The 20,045-nt window shown below is 36.7% G+C and overlaps 1 protein-coding gene across 4 annotated transcripts in view; it reads left to right on the top strand.

The window, feature by feature from the left end:
* MACROD2 (mono-ADP ribosylhydrolase 2) overlaps window positions 1-20,045 on the top strand; it is a 1,989,159-nt gene that overhangs the window by 287,495 nt on the left and 1,681,619 nt on the right. The gene's annotated exons all lie outside the window — the stretch shown is intronic.

Here is a 20,045-nt window from a genome sequence, read left to right as displayed (position 1 = left end):
CATAATGCCCTCGAGATCCATCCATGTTGTTGCAAATGACAAGATTTAATCACTTTTTGTGGCTGAGCAGTATTCCATTGTATGTATATATTCACATCTTTAACCATTCATTTGTTGATGGCTACTTACATTGATTCCATAACTTGGCTATTGTTAACAATGCTGTGGTGAATATGGGGTGCATATATCTTTTCCAGTTAGGGTTTCCATATTCTTTTTTTTTTTTTTTTTGCGGTACGCGGGCCTCTCATGTTGTGGCCTCTCCCGTTGTGGAGCACAGGCTCAGCGGCCATGGCTCACGGGCCCAGCCGCTCCGCGGCATGTGGGATCTTCCTGGACCGGGGCACGAACCCATGTCCCCTGCATTGGCAGGCAGACTCTCAGCGACTGCGCCACCAGGGAAGCCCTCCATATTCTTTAGACAGATAACCAGAAGTGGATATCTGGATCACATAACCCGTGTCCCCTGCATCGGCAGGCGGACTCTCAACCACTGCGCCACCAGGGAAGCCCAGTAGTTCTATTCGTAATGTTTTGAGGAGTTTCCATTACTGTTTTCCATAGTGGCTGCCCCAATTACCATTCCCACCAATAGTGTTTGAGGGTTCCCTTTTCTCCACATCCTCTCCAATACTTGTTATTTCTTGCCTTTTTGATAGTGGCCATTCTAATGGGCATGTGATGATATCTCACTGCAGTTTTGATTTGTGTTTTCCTAATAATTAGTGATGTTGAACATTTTTTTTCATGAGCCTATTGGTCATCTGTATGTCTTCTTTGGAAAAATATTTATTCAGATCCTCTTCCGATTTTTTAAATTGGGTTGTTTGGATTGTTTTTGTTGTTGGGTCATATGAGTTCTTTATATATCTTGGATATTAACCTCTTATCAGGTATATGATCTGCAAATATCTTCTCCCATTCAGTAGGTTGTCTTTCCATTTGGTTTATGGTTTCCTTTGTGTGCAGAATCTTTTAAGTTTTATATAGTCCCATTTATTTGTTTTTGCTTTTGTTTCCCTTGCCTGAGAAGCAATATCTAGAGAGATACTGCTAAGACCAATGTAGAAGAGATTACTGCTCATGTTTTCTTCTAGGAGTTTTATGGTTTCAAGTTTTACATTTAAATCTCTATTCCATTTTGAGTTTATTTTTGTATGTGGTATAAGAAAGTGATCCAGTTTCATTCTTTTGCACATAGCTGTCCAGTTTTCCCAACACCATTTATTGAACAGACTGTCTTTTCCCTACTGTATATTCTTGGCTCCAGAGTCATAATTTAAGTGATCATATGAACATGGGTTCATTTCTGAGGTCTTTATTCTGTTCCATTGATCTATATGTCTGTTTTTGAGCCACTTACATACCGTTTTGATTACTATAGCTTTATACTACAGTTTGAAATCAGGGAGTGTGATATCTCTAGCCTTGTTATTTTTTTCTTAGGATTGCTTTGGCTATTTAGGGTTTTTTGTGGTTCCATATGACTTTTAGGATTTTTTGTTCTACTTCTGTGAAAACTGTCATTGGGATTTTGATAGGGACTGCATTGAATCTATAGATTGATTTAGGTAATATGGACATTTAAAAAATGCCTAGTCCTTGGGCATGGAATGTCTTTCTTTGTTTTTGTGTCTTCTTCAGTTTCTTTCAACAATGTCTTATAGCTTTCAGTGTACAGGTCTCTTACCTCCTGGTTAAATTTATTCCCAGGTATTTTACTTTTTTTGTTATAATTGTAAATGGGATTATTTTCTTAATTTCTCTTTCTGCTAGTTTGTTGTTATTTTATTGAAATGCAACAGATTTTTGTAAACTACAATTTTACTGTATTTGTTTACTATTTCTGATAGTTTTTGGGTAGAGTCTTTAGGGTTTTTAATATTTAAAATGTCATCTGCAAATAGTTACACTTTTTCTTTTCCAATTTGTATTCCTTTTATTTCTTTATTATTATTATTTGCATAATTGCTCTGTCTAGGACTTCTAATACTGTGTTGAATAAGAGTGGCAGGAGTGGGCATCCTTGTCCTGTTCCTAATCTTATTAGTACATCTTTCAGTTTTTCACCATTGAGTGTGATGTTAGCCTGGGTTTGTCATATGTGGCCTTTATTATGTTGAGGTACATTCCTTCTATTCTGATTGATGTTGTTCAAATGAATGTTGAGTCTTTTCAAATGTTTTTTCTTTATCTATTGAAATGATCATATGATTTTTATCCTTCATTTTGTTAATGTATATCACATTGATTGATTTGTACATGTTGAATCACTCTTGCTTCCCTAGAATAAATCCCACTTGATCATTGTGTATGATCCTTTTAATGTTTGTTGAATTCTGTTTGCTAATATTTTCTTGAGGATTTTTGCACCTGTGTTCATCAAAGATATTGGCCTATAGTTTTCTGTGTTGTTCTTGTCTGGTTTTGGTATCAGAGTAATATTGGCCTTATAAAATGAGTTAGGAAGCATTTCTTCCTCTTCAGTTTTCTGGAAGAATTTGAGAAGGATAGGTATTAACTCTTCTTTGAATGTTCGGTAGAATTCACTAGTGAAGCTGTGGTCCTGAACTTTTGGTTTTTGGTTACTGTTTCAATCTCTTTACTAGTGATTGGTCTTTTCATGTTTTTTATTTCTTCCTGATTCAGTCTTGGAAGGTTATATGATTGTAAGAATTTATCCATTTCTTCTAGGTTGTCCAATTTGTTGTCATATAGCTGTTCATAAGTCTCTTATAATCCTTTGAATTTCTGTGATGTCTGTTATAACTTCTCTTTGGTTTCTGATTTTATTTGAGCTTTTGCTCTTTATTTCTTAGTGAGTCTGGCTAAAAGTTTTCAATTTGTCTTTTCAAAGAACCAACTCTTAGTTTCACTAATCTTTTCTATTATCTTTTATAGTCTCTATTTCATTTAATTCCACTCTGATTTTTATTATTTTCTTCCTTCTACTGACTTTGGGCTTTGTCTTTCTTTGGCTAGTTCCTTTAGGTGTAAGGTCAGATTGTTTATTTGAGATTTTTTTGTTTCTTAAGGTAGGTCTATATTGCTATAAATTTTCCTCTTAGTACCACTCTTGCTGCATCCCATAGAATTTAGTATGTCATATTTTCATTTTCATATGTCTTAGGTATTTTTTTATTTCTCCTTTGATTTCTTCATTGACCCAATAGTTGACCAGTAGCATGTTGTTTAGTCTCCAAATTTTGTGATTTTTTTCCAGCTTTCTTCTTGTGGTTGATTTCTAGTTTCATACCATTGTGGCCAGAAAATATTCTTGATGTGATTTCAATTTTCTTAAATTTATTGAGACTTATTTTGTGTCACAGAATATGGTCTCTCCTTGAGAATGGTTCATATGCACTTGAGAAGAATGTGTATTCTGCTGCATTTGGATGGAACGTTCTGTATAAAACTTTTAAGTTCATCTGGTCTAATGCTTCATTTAAGGCTGCTGTTTCTTTGTGGACTTTCTGTCTTTATGATCTATCCATTGATGCAAGTAGAGGTGTAAAGGTTCCTGCTGTTATTGAGTTGCTGTCAATTTCTCCCTTTAGGTCTGTTAATAGTTGCTTTATATATTTTGTTGTTCCTATGTAAGGTGCATGTATATTAATAAGTGTTATGTCATCTTTATGGATTATTCCTTTTAACATTTTATAATGTCCATTTTTGTCTCTTGTTACCTTTTTTGGCTTGAAGTCTATTTTGTCTGATGTGAGTAAGGCTACCCCTGCTTTATTTTGGCTGCCATTTGCTTGGAGTATCTTTTCACTTTGAGCCTATGTTTGTCTTTAGAACTGAGATGAGCCTCATGGAGGTGGCGTATAGTTGGATCTTCTTTTTGATCCAGCCAGCCACTTTGCATATCTTGATTGGTGAATTCAATCCATTTACATCTTGTGTAATTATTGATAGATGAAGACTTAGTACCGCCATTTTATGTTTTGGTTGTTCCGTATCTCCATTTTTCTTTTTTCTTGTGTTTATGTCTGCCCTTTTTTTGGTGGTTTTTTATGATTTTTTTATCTCAGTCTCCTCTGTTTTTATGTTCTGTGGTTACTATGAGGTTTCTATAACACATCTTAGAGATAAAATAGTCCTTTTTCTGTTGGTAGCAGCTTACCTTCATTTGCCTATGCAGGTTCTGTCCTTTTCCTCTTCCCTTTTTATGTTTTTGTTGTCTCACATTATCCCTTTTTGTGTTGTGAGTTTGTTACCAAATCAAAGTAGCTATAGTTATTTTTACTGCGTTTTTTCCTTTAACCTTTATGCTATGATCAAGTGTTTAACAACCTATTCTGTTAGAGAGTTCCAATTTTCTGATTCTGTCTATTTATCACCTCACTCAAAGTTTTGTGCACTTTTGCTTTTTCATTTCAGGTAGGAAGAGCTCCTTTCAACATTTCTTGTAAGGCAGGTCTAGTGGTGATGAACTCCTTCAGCTTTTGTTTGTCTGGGAAAGCTTTTACTTCCCTTTCATATCTGAAGGATAACTTTACTGGATAGAGTAGTCTTGGCTGACAGTTTTTAATCTCTCAATATTTTGAGTATGTCATTCTACTCTCTCCTGACCTATAGAATTTCTGTTAAGAAATCTATGGTAGCCTAATCATTTATTTCTTTATCTCTTTTACTAGGTCATAAATTTTCTGAAGACACACTGTATTTTTTATTTGTATATTGCTCAGGGTTTGCCACCTAGCATATCATAATCACTCAATAATTTTTTTTCTTGTATGAAAGCATGAATTTGAAATCTGCTTCTGCCATTAAACATTTTAATTCTACCGCTAAGATACAATTATTGGTAGGAAGGCTTTCTGTATCATTTTTCAAGTTATTAGTAAAAAGCTTGAAAAATTTCAGCTTGGGGACAGAGTCCTGTGATGTGCTATTAGAGACCTGTCTCCAGGATGTTGCTGATCAATTTGGGGTTTTGTTATTCAGTCTACCTAATAACATTACTATGCAGCTTGGGGTTCTCCATCTGGTCCTGGAGGATATAATTAAAAAGTGTTGAATGCTTTACTGAAATCATGATCAGATGAAAATTACACAGGAGTGCACCTCACAATAAGACAAATTTTGACATAGGGCAATTGGCAATTGATACTTGAAGTGTCTGCAAGCCAGCTCCTCATTCTCAAACAGGGATAAGCTAAATTTCTTATCCTATAGGGAAGAGGACAAGTCATGGAGGGGAGCAAAACAGCAGTCAGATAGATCTTAAAGAGCAGAAAGGCTGAGAGTGACCATGGCCCTAATATTCTCTCCTCACATTAGGTTGACAAAATGAAGGTCAAATAAATAGGAAGCCCCTGAATTGCTGGAGCTATCCCAGAGATGCCAGTTAGTCAAAGTCTCACATGCCCCTTGGATATTTATGCTACATGGGCAAATACAACTAACTGGTAGCAAATCAATAGTTGGACCTGAGTTGGATATTGTTGGATTCCTACAGCTGGAACCTAGCCATTCTGTCCTACTCAAAGTGTGTGTGGTCCGTGGACCACACACAGGCGCACACACACACACACTATTGACAATTGAGAGGAAAGGAAGGGGATTTTATGAATCAGAGAAGGAGGTAAAGTACAAGTGTACATGTTAGGGAAGATATTGATAGTTGCTTACCATGAATTTGAAAATTTTAGCACAAAATTTGAGAATGAGATACCCTCCCCATTAATGTAATAAACTTGACATAAAGTTTGAAATCTTAATATTGATTCAAGATTCACCCCTTTGCATGTGTGCTTCTGAATTTTGGTGAGGAATGTGAAAGTCACTTGAATCTTGTCCTAAACTGATAATCTGGGTACATGAGGGACAGGCACTTCGAAGAAATTTGGCTTTTTTTTTAATTAAGTTGGAGGATTATGTGGGCTTCTTCTGCTCATCTTTTCTTTAAATAAAATTGTAGGAATTATTCAGTTGTTTTCATTGATTTGAGAAACTGTTTTTTGGATATAGTCTAGAATAACAATTGTCAAGCTCCTTTTAGAGCTATGAAATTTGAGGTTACTATGTGAATATGTCAGAAAATCACAAAACAAGCTGGAAAGAGAACTAAGCAACTTTCAGAAGACACATCATTTATAAAACTTTAGATTGCCATAAACTCAATAAGAACATTCAAAATTAACAATGGTCTTTGAAATTTTGGGAAAAAATTTTCTTATTTAACTTTGCTTCTGGTTATTCATTTTGGTAAATTATTTTGTCATTTGTATCCATTTCTAGGCTTTTCTTTTGTAACAATTGAGTTATATCTCAGAGGATGTCATTGGTGGTGGGAGAGTGTGATTATTTTTCACGCCAGTTGATAAACTAGTTTAGATGATTTTACTGAAATTTAAAGTTGACTGTTTAACTGAAAGTTTAAATTGCTTTTCGTCTGAAAAGCAAACGATTTTGACAATTAAAGCATACAAATTGTGAGTGCTACATCTAGCTGTTCCAGCTATAATGTGTTGATTGGAGCTGTTTCACGAATCCTTCTCAGGAGCAGCCCAAGTGCTATATACTGCTTGGGAAGAAAATACAGTCAGTGTATTTGCCATCACAATGTGCCGATTGCTTCATCTTGCCCAGAGGTAAACTTGCTGTAATAAAAACTTCTGGACTGGAACATGGTGATGGCATTAATGTTATTTGCCTCCCTAGTTGTTTCTGCGCTATGTAAACCCAAAGCAAACAGCTCTCGGTTTGAGAACCTCAGAGAGCTCTGTCACTAGGCATTGCTGAGTTCCCTTGTGTTGATTCTTTGTTAGCTGAAGTCTTGCAGTGAGCAGTGGAATCTGGATCTTGAGTAGCTAAAGGCGATGGATTAAAACGGTTTACATCTTCTGACTTTGTCCAGATCATTGTATGGAACTCACTTTGATAGATGCCTTTCTGTATGGGTGTTAATACTTTTAAAGACTCATAGTGAATTCCTTGCCCTATGTATCCTTATTGCCTTCTGAAACAGTATTAAGTCAGGGAACCTAGACTTATCATACCATGTAAGTTTCTTAGCATGGTGCTCGAGGAAATTTGAGAAAGGCTTAGGGAAAATGACTAAATTCATCTTATAAATGCAGTATCCCTTAAGGAATCAGTTGTGGATTAGCTCAAGGAAGTGCCCATGTTTATCTTCATGGGAGGCTGTATAGATCTCCTCCACATATTCCAAGGTCTGTCTGCAATTGTCCCTTTTTAAATTCATGGGAATAGCAATGCCTTTGAGTGCCTCATAAAGGAACTGGTTGTGGATATAGGCCAAAGCTAAAAAGAGAGTAGGAAAGAAAAAAGTAAAGATGGAGGGAGTGGGAAATTGGAGGTTGAAAGGGTAAAGTCATTCTATGGTTATGTCCTATACTCTTAAGGGCAATCCAGTAGAAAAGTTGGCTCTCCTTTTGCTCAGAGAGGAGAAGCATTTTTCATTTGCCAGCCTTCACTGGGTTTCCAGTGCATCTTGGGATCGCACATTAGATGAATAGGAGGAATTCTTCTGTCACTACCAGTGAAATTGTTATCATCATTTAGCATTGCTACTGTGAGCCATCCTTCCAAAGACCTACATTTGAAAGCAGCACATGGAATTTCAGCCCTCGTATTATTATTTTTTCTTGTATTTTTTATTGTACAAAATGAGGAGAACCCAAGACAAATTTTTTTTTGAGAGAGAACATGATTCAGCCTCTTCAAGGACAAAGTTTTTAAATGGCCTTACTGTCATATTCAAATAAATTTGATCCCTCAGATAATATCCTTAAATAAAGGGATCATTTTTCCCCAGTCATAAAAAGAATATACTACTTTTTTAAATTAGGAAATTTGGAAAATCAAAAAGGTAAAAAGAAAAAAATGACCTATCAACTATGAGGACTCAGGAGTAGCTATCAGAGTCCTACGTGACCCTTTATTTTCCTGATATTTGGGGCAGTAGGTAACTAAACAACCTGAAGTTTTGTGGCTGCTTCCTGGGGTCATATTTTGAGTAATACCTATTAGATGCTTTATTTTAGCTCATGTTCCTATGGACTAGTAATATTTGAATAGCTGTAATGACTGCACTTAAATCTATTTTATTTCAAATTCATGCGTGTAGCTAGTAATTCTTTCACCAGGAGATTACAGAGAATTACCTGATGATTTCACTGTTGTACCTCTCCGTGTACTACCTTGGATCTTACACAGTACTAATTCTTGACCATACTGGCTAATATAATTAATGAAACATGTTGAAACATATGCACATTTGCTATACTGTGGTTTACAAGTGTTCTTCATTCAGTTGAATAATATTAGGGCTGTTTTTGGTGTAATTGCACTTGGTTTTCCTTCCATAATTATTTACGCTTGTGTTTCTAACAGGATGTAGATTCCAGATCCCTCAATTGTAGAAGTTGTTCATAGTTTGTTTGAGCATGTGCATGGTATATGCGTGGGATGGGCTTGTTGGGAGCTTGGAAGAATGGAAGCTTATTTTCTTTTATCATTTTCTAAAAAAAAATTCAGATCCAAGTTTTTGATAATTTTACTCATGAAAGAAAAACTATAATATGTTTCTAAAGACTAATGTTCAGAAGGGTCAAGGAAAAATGGTTATACCCTTTAGATTATTTTTGCAGTGAATTTGTTATTTGAATGTTCTTCAGTTATTAGCATTTTTAGCCCATTAGCAATGGCAGCAGTGTCCTAAGTAACTATAACAGACTCTTGAAGAACCAGACCTCTTGACCAAAAGGACCCCTTGTCCCAGTATTTTCTGAACTCCTCAGACAAATGATAACATGTAATAATGTGTATTTTGCCAAGGATGCTCTTCCTTTCTGTCACTCTCACCTCCCAAATGACGTTAATTTTTAAGAAGTAGTTTGTTTTCCAACTAACCTTCATATACTGTTTTATGAATTGTACTGTAATATGTGCTCAATAAATATATGCTAATAAATATTTGGTACTGATATTCAACCAAATATTTGTTGAAAAATAATCATTTTAATGTTCCCATCTCCATTACATAATACTTGTAAAACAATAATTCTGTTCATCGGGTGTGACTGCTAGATATTCTTCTCAAATTCTGTGGTTGGGCATAGCTTCAACTAATTCAGGGTTTCCGAGCCTGCCTGGTGTAGGACTCGCCTGGGAAGCTGATTATACTTACAGACTCCAAGGCTCCACCCCAGACCTGCTAGTCACAATTTCTGGGCAATTTGTATCATCAGACAAGTCTGAGAAACCTAAAACTAGGGAGTCTGAACTAAAGGAGCTTGATCAATGTATATTTGCATATTGGTATATAGGAAAGATTTATGGGTCTGGATTGAGTTAATAGCATTCATTTATTTCTAAGGCTGATCAACTAAAATATCAGAAGAGAAAATTGCTCTGATATGCTCTTTAAATTACAGCTTCCATGAGATTTCACTGAAGTAATTTTTTTTTTTTTTTTTTTTTTTTTGGCGTTACGCGGGCCTCTCACTGTTGTGGCCTCTCCCATTGCGGAGCACAAGCTCAGCGGCCATGGCCCACGGGCCCAGCCGCTCCGCGGCATGTGGGATCCTCCCGGACCGGGGCACGAACGTGTCCCCTGCATCGGCAGGTGGACTCCCAACCACTGCGCCACCAGGGAAGCCCTGAAGTAATTTTTAAATCATCATAATTGATAAATTTAAAATTATCATTCCCATGTGCAAGACACTCTTCTAATCTTTTTCATGTATTTACTAATTTTAGTATAGAGAGGTGAGATAATTTGCCCAGTGCCAAATAAAGAACAAGTGGGAAAACTTGGCTTTGAACCTAAAAAGTTGGATTTCAGAATTTTCACATTTAACCCCTGGAATATATTGCCTGTAGCCACCAAATACTTATTAACGTGTCAGGCACTAGTATACTAAGCACTTAATATACTTTTAAAGTCACTTACCAATCCTATAAAGTAGGGTTAAGAAAGGGAATTTTAGAGAGATGAAGTAATTTGCCCAGAGTTACCCTGCTCGTAAGTAGTAGAACCAGTGTGGTTTGAAGCTGGGTTGGCTCAACTCCAAAACTCTGTGCTTTTAACTACTCCCCTGTATGTAAGAATGACAGGTTTGAATATGCTGATATCTTGTCTCTCTTCAGTATTTTATACAAATAATAGTAGTTACCGGGAGCTTTCTGGAAGGTAACTGTATAACACTTTAGTGTCTACATTAAGTAATGCCTACACTTAATATCAACATTAAAGCACTTCAGGGTCAACATAGAATTTTAGAAGAAAATCTGTGATATATTATAGAATTCCTTGTCCCAGAAAGATTTTTAAAGAATAAATTGGTTACTCTGTCATCTGCTATAGACTAGCTGAAAGTAGAGCACAGGATTAACTTACTTTTAAGAGATTCTTAACCCTATGTGTTTTAATGTTAAAGGATAGTATAGTTGGTGGATACTTATGTATTTGTGAACATTGGTAAGAAGTTACATTTAATTTCCTTCATTTGAGCATTAAATATTTCACACGTGTGCATTTTGTCACAAGTAAATATTTTCCTCTACTTTGAAATGACTTATAAATTTACTTTTACTTATTTATTAAAGATTTAATTTGAGCTGCTTCTCTTTTTCCCTCTTATTTGTCCCAAAATGAAAGTGAAGTGTCAACTGGTTTTAATGGCTCCTACTGCCATCTCTCTGTCTAGGGCTTCTAAGGAAAGGGGGAGAATTGGAGAAGAACTTGTGAAATTTGTCTGGGGAGGTGAGAAAGTTTAATGTGCTTGTGAACTAGCACACTTCTTCTGGGTAATACTCTTGCACTGTAATAAATATTGAAATCCAGTTTTCAGTCTTAGACCTAACCCTTGAATATTAATTAACATTCAAAGAGGAATTTTGTAAAGAAGCATGTTGACTAAATTCCTGTACCTGAAAAAGATCAGCACCTGATAAACTAGGAAATAAGAATGTCTTGTTTAAACATGTTTATAAAACCAGAGAATAGGCCTTTTTTTTTTAAAAAAAAAAAAGAGCAAGGGCATGCTAATTTGGAGCCACAACTAGAAGGGAGTAGTCTGGGTTATGCAATTTGCTGTTGCACTTCAACAGAAGACTATAGCTGCACTTCAACAGAAGACTAGCTGCCTGAGCCATGTACCTGGTTGTTTACACCGTCTCTTTCCCAGTAAAAATGATTTCCACCAGCAGGGCCTAATTCATCCAAAACACTGTCCCTGGTGCTCATACACTGATACACATTAGTAACTCTGTGACTTTGATTTAACAAGTAACCATCTATTTGTTCTTATAAACAAAAATTTTTATTGGGATTTTGGAATAACCAAGATGACTTCTATCATTTTAACAGCTTAAGATAACAATCTTTTAAAAATTTGTTACTCCTTCCACTTTTTAGCAGGCCGAAATATACAAACAGCTCATATCAAGAAATCAAACAACCCAATCAAAAAATGGGCAGAAGATCTAAATAGACATTCTTGAACTTTTACCAAGGGTTGCAGAGTAATATAATGAGCCCAGTCCTGTGATGGGGAGAAAAAGTATGCCTTTGTTAGAATTAGCTTCTATAAAATCAGTACAGGTTTAGAGGGAAAATAGAAATTGCAGAGAAAGTCTGTTGATCTTGCTTCCACACTTTCCACTTTTTGTCACCCTCTGTTCAAATATCAGTTCTAATATTAGATACTAGGCAAATGTTTTTCATCATCAAAGGTGAAAATAAAATTTACTGGTTATTGGCTAAGAGCCAGGTATAAGTTGAATGCTCAACTTGAAATATATAATTTATTCCTTACAACTAGAAAGGCACTATTTTTATCCTATTTTACAGAAGGTAAAACTGAGGCTTAGAAAGGTTGGCTAAACTCCCAAGGTCATACCCCAAGTAAGTGGTAGAAACTGGATGCAAACCCAGATTTGTCTAATTGAAAGACAGTATTCTTTATCATCATCTCAAATATCAATTTTACATAGAATTTTAAAAATAAATTTATTTATTTAATTTATATTTATTTTTGGCTCCATTGGGTCTTCGTTACTGCGTGCAGGCCTTCTCTAGTTGTGGCTAGCGGGGGCTACTCTTTGTTGCGGCATGTGGGCCTCTCATTGTGGTGGCTTCTCTTGTTGTGGAGCATGGGCTCTAGGCATGTGGGCTTCAGTAGTTGTGGCTCACGGGCTCTAGAGCACAGGCTCAGTAGCTGTGGTGCATGGGCTTAGTTGCTCTGTGGCATGTGGGATCTTCCCGGATCAGGGCTCGAACCCGTGTCCCTGCATTGGCAGGCACCACCAGGGAAGCCCTGTACATAGAGTGTTCTAGTATACTTAGTTTTACACATTGGAGTCAGCATGTTCCAATGAAGAGAGCAACGTGTAGAAAAGACAGGAGATGTGGAGTAAAGATCCTTGTGGCTACATTTGGAATTAAGTTGTTTTTTAGAGTTCTAATTCTGCCAATTTATATTGTGTGATATTGAGTGAGTTGCAGAATCTGTTTGAACTTCAATTTCTTTTGTGAATTGGGAAGCAAAGGAGATAATGGCTGTGGAATACTTAATAAATGTATTTATCATGAAGTTGGTGATAATATTCTATGTTTGTAGAATGGTTTACAGTTTGCAAAGAGCTTTTACAAAGATCGTCTCAGATGATAGTGATACAACCCATTGAAGTTTGTTCATTCTTTCATTTCTTCATCGAACAACTATGTTTTTGAGTTTCTGTTAGGTGCCAGGCATTGTTCTATAGGTTGGGGTAATTTAGCAGTGAAGCAGCAGAAGAAAAAAAATTCCTTGCCTTCATGGAGTTTACGTTTTAATGGAGGATATGGATAATTACACATAAGTAAAATATTTAGGGCTTCCCTGGTGGCGCAGTGGTTGAGAGTCCATCTGCCGATGCAGGGGACACGGGTTCGTGCCCCGGTCCGGGAAGATCCCACATGCCGCGGAGGGGCTGGGCCCGTGAGCCATGGCCGCTGAGCCTGCGCGTCCGGAGCCTGTGCTCCGCCATGGGAGAGGCCCGCGTACCAAAAAAAAAAAAAAAAAAAAAAAAAAAAAAAAAAAAAAAATATTTAGTATATTAGATAATAATAACAACAATAAAGGTAGCATTACCTCCTATATGTTGAATGCTATGAGCCATGCATTCCTCAGTAGTTAGAAGCATATTTTGATCCATAGACATGTTTTTCCATTATGGACTTTTTTTTTTTTCTTTTTTTTTGCTGTGCGCGGGCCTCTCACTGTTGTGGCCTCTCCCGTTACAGAGCACAGGCTCCGGATGCGCAGGCTCAGCGGCCATGGCTCACGGGCCCAGCCGCTCCGCGGCGTGTGGGATCTTCCCGGACCGGGGCACAAACCCGTGTCCCCTGCATGGGCAGGCGGACTCTCAACCACTGTGCCACCAGGGAAGCCCTCCATTATGGAGTTTTTAAAAACTATAAATAGGTTATAGTTCAACTACAAACTTTTTTTTCAAATTTTTTGTTGTTTCAAAACAATGAAGGGATTGGTTTTTCTATTTAATTGTTAGTACACATCTCTAAAATTTATGAAAGCTTTCTAGCTAGCTCTAAGATTCTATGACATATTGGCTAAAATTATGGAATTAAATGTAGATTTCTAATACCTGTCTCTGTTTATATAAGTCTGGTAAGTATACTCTGAATAAGGCATTTTGATAGTTCAAAGATTATTATTTTTTAATAATTAAATAATTATTTGAAAACCATTAAATGATCTTGGCTTTTCTTTACCTTTGTAGACTAGGTAGTAGTACTCATGGGTTATATGTCTCAAATCCAGCACCAAGCCTGGTGAAAAAACTTCAGTGATCGGGAACTTCCATTCTGGGTTTTAGAAGACACAAAGGGATCATGAGAAGGTGTTGTAGTGACTCAAACATAAAGATTTGTCTGCCAACTCCAAGTTTAAATTTATTGAAAGCTCCAAGAAAGACAAGTGTTATTCTCAGGATAGTTTCCAGCCATTAACTGGTGACCACCAAACGTCATCATTCAGCATCATGGGGCAGAGGTCTGTAAGCCTTGGGAGAAAAATTCACATTTGCGCCATTGAAACGTTTTGAGATTTAATCCTAAAAATGTCTTCTAGTTGTTATACCAGTAAAGTGAAATAATTTTTTTTTATGGACTTGAAACTCCTTTTTAAAGTTATTGAAGAAATATTTCTGCTCACTATTTAAAGAGAGTGTTTAAGAGCTCAAGCTTCAGGAGAAGACAGAATCCTTGTTCTACCACTTGCTAACTATCTAACTTTAAGAAAGATTCTGTTATAGCTCCAGAATATACCTGGCATCTTTCCTTTCTCTCCTCTTACTACCACCATCCTGTTCCATGTTAGTCATTCTCCACACAGTGGCTAGTGACTTTATTACAATTGAGATCTGATAGTCTGATCCCCACACATCATTCTTCCCTTCCTCCTTCTCCCCAAACCTCTGTTAACAATCCTCTAGTGGCCTTCTCTTATACTAGAATGAAGTCCAGACTTTTTACCTTGGCCTTGGCCTACCAGACCCTGTAGGAACTGATCCAGGCCTGCTTCGCTGATCTCACCTCTGTCTTGCTCACTGAGCTTGAGCCCCCTGACATTTTTTTCAATCCCTAAGTTCACTAAACTTCTCAGAACACTCTACCTCATTCTTCACGTGGCTGACTCTTTATCCCTTAGGTCTTAGGCTTCTCTTACCACCCAATCTAAATAGGTTTTCATGTTATACTCACTCATGCACCATGTTTTTCTCTTACATGGCATCTGTCATGATTTTTCACTTTATGTTCATTTGGTTTTGTCTAATATCTGAATGTCTGCCTCCTCCAACTGTAATCTCCATGTCTTTATGGTTCAATGCTATATACTCAGAGCCAAGCACAATAAATCATTGTTAATGTTGAATGAATAAAATATCTAACTCCATAAACTTTCTAAGTATTAATATGCTCATCTGAAAAATACAAATAATCATTCCTACCTGTAAAGTTACTGTATGAATTAAACAAGATTGAAATTTATAGAACAGCATTGTGCTTGAACAGTCCTCAACAAATGGCAGTGTCTGCAGCAGTGGCGTGGTCACCAGACATTTGTTAAGCCCACTGTGTGTGTGAGACATTGCTAATGTTTGTAGAATATATTTTTAAAAGATAGGTTTGTTAGACTTTTGTTTCACCTTGTCTTTACTGTTTTATTATTATTAGCATTGGTCTTCACATCTAGGAAATTAAAATGTGGAATTCCAGCAGTGATTCCATGCTTTTTAATGGAACATTGATATAAACTAGCCTCAGCTTTGTAATGCCACAATTATCAGAGCCATGATGTACATTCAAAAGGGTAATTACTTTGGGTAGTAATTTCCTAGACTGCCCTCCCCACCCCCCCAACCAGCTGGCATTGAAAAAGGAGCACTGCTTTTGTGTGTGTACACAGTCTGTAAAACCCCATTATCCCCAACTTCCATACCCCTGTGGCTGCATACTTCCTTTTGAAGCCTCTTAAAAAAGAAAAAAAAAAAAAAACTTTCAAGATAGCCCTAAAATTTATTTTGAATCTCATTTCACCCATATAGTATAAAAATGAGATGGTAGGTAGGAAGTGGGAGGGGTCTAGAATGTGATTTGCTTACCCCTGGAATTCTATGATGCTTGTGGGAAAGCCTGGTAAAAATTTGCACGGGTGGGTAGAAATACTTCTTCAGAAACACTCTGAGATAAAGTTAGATTTAAATCTGTTTTGATGTTCAAAGAATAGAGGAATGTTAATTTGGTTATTCTAGTTCTTTTTCTTTCATCTGTTCAGAATATCTATACTATTTAGAACAGAGGTTTCCACCGACCTCTCATGACCAACATCCTTTTAAACTGTGATCATCTGCTAGAATCCTAGGTGCAGTGCCCTCCTCTGCTCTCCTTTACTTCTTCGTGTCTCTTTCCATCTGAGGTTTTGACCTCCTCTCTGGCCCATATCCTAACTGCTTCCACTGAGCCCATTTCAATCCTTTACTTTTGGGTTCCAGCTTCCCATGCTACTCATATTTCTCTTAGCATTCTTTCCACCACCTTGAATTAATTGACGTCTGTTCCCTGAGGATGACACCTTCCCTGTTACCTGTTGCATCTCTTACTGTCACTATTTGATGCAACTAGGGAAGGGGAGGGGTGTGTAATAGAGGTAGGGAGTTTCAAAAAAATTTTCCCTTCCCCTGAAAGACCTCTTCTTGACTTTGGTTTTTCACCACTATTCAAAGTCCTTTCTTTTGAAATTCTTATTTTATATCAACATCGTCTAATTCCATCATCTTCTCCCTCTTCTTCATCTCTGGGACATTTCCCCATCTTCCTTAGGGCTTGTCTTATAAGCCTTACCTGCATACCAATCCTTTCCCTCTCTCTGAGTGATTGTGTCCTCCTCACTGGTGACTCTTCCAAAACTGCAGCTTCTCAGCCTTTAACTTCAGTCATCTTAGAGTCACAGCCATGACTTGGACCACACCTCTTGTGCATCTCAATTTTCTTCACTTCTGTTAAATATGCTCCCTGTCCTCATTGTAGATTCCTAACTCTATCTCATTCCTGAGGTCAGTAAATATCCTTCCTGGCACTCACTTCTTTTTTATTCCTCTTGATCCTCGACATGACCGACCAAGCGAGATCGCTTCACCTCCAAACTTCTTAAAGAGTAGACTTAATCATTGTTTCTGTTTTCTTTATCTCTCATTATCCTGCCAACATCACACAGGCTTTTTGCCTCCTTACTCTGCTGACACTGCTTCAAAATCCCTGATGGTCTCCTCTTTTTTCATATTCAGTTTCCTCTTCCAAGTCTGTATTCCTGACTACCTTTTTGACATCCTCCTTTTAAAAATGTTTCCAGTTCCTTGATTTCATTATATTTTCTTCTCAAAATGATCTTTCCCCTTTGTGACTCCGGTTTTTTTGTTTGTTTGTTTTTGTATTCCTCTTCCCTCTTCTGTCCCTACAAAGCGTAGGTGTTCCTTTGTCTCTTTTCTCTCTTTCTCTGCTCGCGTTCTGTTGGTGATCTCATCCATCCTCTCAACTTTAATAATAAGCTGTTAGATATGGATTCCCTTCCTTGATGCCGAAGATCTTACACCCTCATTTCCAACTTCCTGGTAGACATTTCCAGAGGGGTAACATAAAAGTACTTTAAACCTACGGTGATTATAATTTATCATCTAAATTGGGTCACTATGGAAGGCAAAGACGGAACTACTAATAATCAGCCAGTGTAAACCTGTACTGTGCATATGGTCACCTATTCAAACTCATTATGTACAAAATACTCTGACATTTGCTTTTCCAGTATTTTCCATCATTATTAATTGCCTCACCAACATTTTACTTACTCAGGCTGAGAATTATCTTTAATTTTTATTCTTTCTTCAGTTTCCAATTCCTAGAAATTCTACCTTTCATGTATCTTTTGAATTACACCTTTTTTAAAAACCCTATTTCACTGTTCAGGCTCTTATTTCCTCTTGCCTGGAATACTGCATAGACGTCTAACTTGTCTTCTTACTCCCAGTTTCTCCTTCTTTTTCCTTCATGCAATATTCTTTATTTCTACAAAATGTCCCTAAAGTATTGATTATTTATGCACCTGCTTAACAACCATTGCCAAAGAATATCCTGAAGACTTCTCAGCTTGGAATTTAACACACTTAACACAATATAACAAAGCCTGACATAAAAAAAAAATATGTCCAGCTTTATTTCCTTCATGGACCCTGTATTTCAGCTGGACTATTGGCCTTTCCACAAACACCTGCTAAATCAGTGGTACTCAACCTCAGCAGAAACACCTTTGGAATTAAAAGTATATAAATACTCAAACTTAACCTGGGAGATTTAAATTTAGTAGGTCTGGTTTGCGGCCTGGTTAAATTAATAAAGAGCCTCCCCAAGTGATTCTGACCAAAGCCAGCATCGAGAAGCACTGCAACTGTTTTCCAGCCTCCATGACTTTGTTCATCATTTTCCCTCCATGGCCAGTATCTGTTTTTCTTGCTTTCTCCTTAAATACCATCCTGTCTTTCAATACCAGCCCTAGTTTCGTTTTACCTCCTTCATGAGGTCTTCCTTGATCCATCCAGATAGATGTAATTATTTTGTCTGTACTGCAGTCACAGTATAACTTTCACTAGATTATTTGTTTAATGCCTTACAACCTCTAGACAGCACACTTCTTGAAGGCAAAGCTCCTACTATTTTATAATACAGAAACCACTCAGTAAGGGTCATTGGCTGTTGAGATTTTTTTTGTAAAGAACTTTGAAGTTCTTAAGAAAGTGATTGATAATCATGAGTTATTTTTTTTTTTGCTAATTTAATCAATAGTCCAAAAGCATAAAGTACAGTAGTTTCAATTCCAACACTATGCTAAATTAAGATTTGCTAATCATGCTAAGTAGGAGAAAGGAATTAGAATTGTAAGTGCCACTACTGTTTTCAGGGGCAGATGAGCTAATCTTAAAGTGAATTCAGTGGTGGATTGGTTCCTTTTTAACACCCACACTTCAGGTGCTTTAAAGCACGTGGGTCTCTTTGGACTCTTCATGAAAACTGTCATGTTGGCATGTACCTATAAAATGTGCTTTACTCAGAAAATGGGGTTAGTAAAGCAGAGTTTTTTACTAGTTCCTTTGGCACAGGGGAATACTTTTAACAAATAGGCCTCACTGAAAGAACACAGTGTTGTTTTTAATAGGGAACGAGAGTGTAAGTGCAGTGATTTAATGCAGTTACAAGTGCCTGCATCCAAAAGCAATTTTTGATTTTTGTCAAACGTTCAGCAGGGGAGTGATTTTTCCCTCATTTTTTTTGTAGCTTCCCCATTGTATTCTTGTTAAATGTATAAGCTGCATATTCAGGATTGAATTTTTTTTTCCTACATTTTTCTTTGTTAGTACCTGATCAGTAAAAATTGTGAACATTTAGCTTAGGATAGATGTATATGTATCTGTAATTAATTTAGTGTCCCTTAAGGTGGAGATTTGTGTTTTGTCATTTATTGAAAGTATATATATATTTCAGCAAAGTATTTGGATTTCATAGCAAGCCTAGGTAAAAGAATAAACTTTTACCCTCTCAGTACTTTCTCTATTTGCTAAATTTGCTTTCTCTATTTGCTTTCTCTATTTGCTAATAAAACATATTTCTGATTTACCCCAGGTAAAATAATTAAAATGCATGTATCAGAACACATAAAATTTTCTGTGCTCATGAAAGGTATACTAACTGGAAAATAGTCTTGGCTTTTGACTTTTTATAAACTCACAGGTGTATAGGGACTTTACGGAACCATCCAGCCCTTTCCCTGACTTCTGGCAGAGCTTGTAGCTAAACTACTCAAAACCTGTGGAAGCAAAGTCAAACTTCCTTCAGAAAATGTTCCCTGTATCCAGTGTTAATCACATTTTCTTTGCTAAGTTATCCCTAGAAAACAACTATCCTTAACAGGAAATCAAAAGAGAAAGTATTGAGAAACATTTGAAGATGGCAAATGAATAAATGAGGTTTCATAGGCAGTTGGAGATATTTGTTAGCAGAGTAGTAGAAGCAGCGATATGTAACAAACCACTGGGAACACATGGCTCACTCTGCTTGACCATAATAGTAGTAACTTGTATTTTGTTGAACATTGTACAGTTTCCAAGCACATTGTCTCATTTAATCCTCACAACAACCCTGTGAGGTGGGTGGTATTAATAGCCCCATTGTATACATAAGGAAACTAAGCTAGGGAGAGTAAATGGTTTGTTTTCACATACCTAGTAAGTGGTAAATCTGGGATATCAGATCCTCTGATGCCAACTTGTACTACCAAAAAGCTATTTTAAAAAATATTAATTTTTCAAAAACCACCTTAAAGTATCAACCAGGACAACAGCAGCGGTGTACAAAGACTGGAAGGTCACAAAACCACTTCTGAAGTTTTCTGTAAGAGTATTCCAAAAGACTGTTAGGATATTCGTTTATGCATGAAACGCTGAACCCTTAAGTAAAATAA

Source organism: Globicephala melas, chromosome 15, assembly GCF_963455315.2.
Source record: "Globicephala melas chromosome 15, mGloMel1.2, whole genome shotgun sequence".
Lineage (NCBI taxonomy): Eukaryota > Metazoa > Chordata > Mammalia > Artiodactyla > Delphinidae > Globicephala > Globicephala melas.
The sequence above is the reverse complement of the archived record's forward strand: the minus strand, read 5'-3'. Positions and strand labels throughout refer to the sequence as shown.